This window comes from Ascidiella aspersa, chromosome 7 (genome assembly GCF_963924565.1).
Source record: "Ascidiella aspersa chromosome 7, kaAscAspe10.2, whole genome shotgun sequence".
Classification (NCBI taxonomy): domain Eukaryota; kingdom Metazoa; phylum Chordata; class Ascidiacea; order Phlebobranchia; family Ascidiidae; genus Ascidiella; species Ascidiella aspersa.
Genome location: NC_139453.1, coordinates 31,002,632 through 31,004,705, shown reverse-complemented (window position 1 = coordinate 31,004,705; position 2,074 = coordinate 31,002,632).

The window sequence follows — 2,074 nt, the reverse complement described above, 5'->3', positions numbered from 1 at the left end:
CATTTTGATAATTTTTTTAATGAATAACCACTACCGTACTACAGTTTTTGTTGCACATTTCCTTCGTTTAACGATAATTAGATCAATAAATCTGAAAATCTGGTGGCACTGTTTACTACAAACTTTATTAAAATCTTGACAAGCTTTCGCACAACCATGCTATCAGGTTGTAAAAAACTGTTGTGCAAAAGCTTGTCATGATTTTAATAATCTTTGTAAATGGCTGTATTCATCTAATTCTAAACAGAGTGATCAGATGACACTATATAAAGACAAATCGCATTAAACTCTCGACATTTTTACTTCGCCCTGATGAAGCACGGTTGTGAGAATGTTTGTCGAGACATTTCGTCGTTGAAAAGTGCCAGCCCTGATTTCCAGATTTAGAATTTCACCAATACGGCTATCTACAAAGATTAAGTCAATAAATGGCGACACCAATTAATTTCCGGCTCACGAACGCTATGTCTTACATATCCGGCCATTTGGAATAAGTTAGAATACCCCTGATATAAACCATGCGATTGTTTGCCTTTTAATAAACCATGTTGCGCAACAAAATGATCTGTTGTGAAATTTTTGTTCCGTTTGCGTTCTAACCTTATTATATTTTCTTTCGATTTTAGACATCAGTCACTATTGAAACCAACGCACCGGATTTTACAACGAACAAAAAAAGAACAAATAATAGAAGATGACGTAAGAGCCGTGACGTCAGTAAACAGCAGAGAGTCGCGAAATCCGGACCAAAAACTCAAACTCACAAAATATTCAATAAAACATACTGTACATTCTCGGATTTGAAAAATTTCCGTAATATTTCAAGTTGGAATGTGGAACGGCGTTTCCTCAGAGTTAAAGGCGTCTATTCACCGTTTTGCATGTAACTGTCCTAATTTTTCAAGTTAATTTTGAGAAGTTGGACCGAAAGTCGTTAGAAATATCCCTGTTTTAACTGGTTTTGGTTAAACTTGTCAGCTGTTTGGTAAGGGGAATCTCCATCTATTGTTAATTACTTGTCACTGTAAAGTTCAAACTCACCTCTTTTTATTTCCGCGTTACTTCTACTTTTTGTTTATTATCTTTGATGCGCCGTATTGTTATTTTAATAATTCGAAGCAAAATGGGTTGAGCTGGATATAACAGTTGAAAACCATACAGAAGTAGGTTAATTAAAAAAATTAAGTCAGCTTTCATGTTTCCCAGCTAATATATAGGGTAGCGTTGCTTTGAATCGAGTTTCATATTTTTTACAAAGCGTCGCGACATGAATGACGTCATATATATTTGTAAAATTCGATTTTTCGTTTCATCTTGCAACCATGCGATACTGCAAAGGGTAGAGTAATTTGTAGGTAGGGTAAAGTTACTACCCTTACCTTACTATTGATATGTTAAAACAAAATTTGACGCAGTGGGCTTGCTTTTTCGCCTTTTTCTGATAATTGCGTTTAAATGTTTTCATTTTATTTGTTCTCACTTACTACCTTTTGTTTATTTTGTTATCTCTTGGTACGAATCTTTAATTTTTGTCGCTCGATCGTTTATTTTTTGCAACGCCACCAACAATTGTTTTACCGCTAGACGGCGTACTTAAGCATATAATATTGCTTTTAAGATTCTTAAAAACATCTCAACACCATATAACATTTAAAGCAACTGTCATCTTACTAAAGCTACATATTGAAAATGCAACTTCTACTTATCTACGTTTGTATACTTGCGAAAACGTGATACGTACGGCCGTACGTGGTGTCGCATACAATACGCAACGTACCTTCGTAAATGAGTTTACATTTTAGTGCCTCAATTTTCATGAATAACGATCGAAGTTTAATGCACTGGGAAAAAAATAGTTAAGCTATTAATTAACTTCGCCCTAATCTTTCTATATTATTGTATTTTCAATGTAACGGTGATTGGGGAAGTACCATCAACGCAACTTTATTTATTTTACAATTTGTCAACATTGCCGTTTGATTTTAAATGTTTTTTTGTCACATAACAAATTTAGAGTAGACGTTTTTTAAATACCAAATATTCATTTAAAATGAAATGGCAATGTTGACAAATT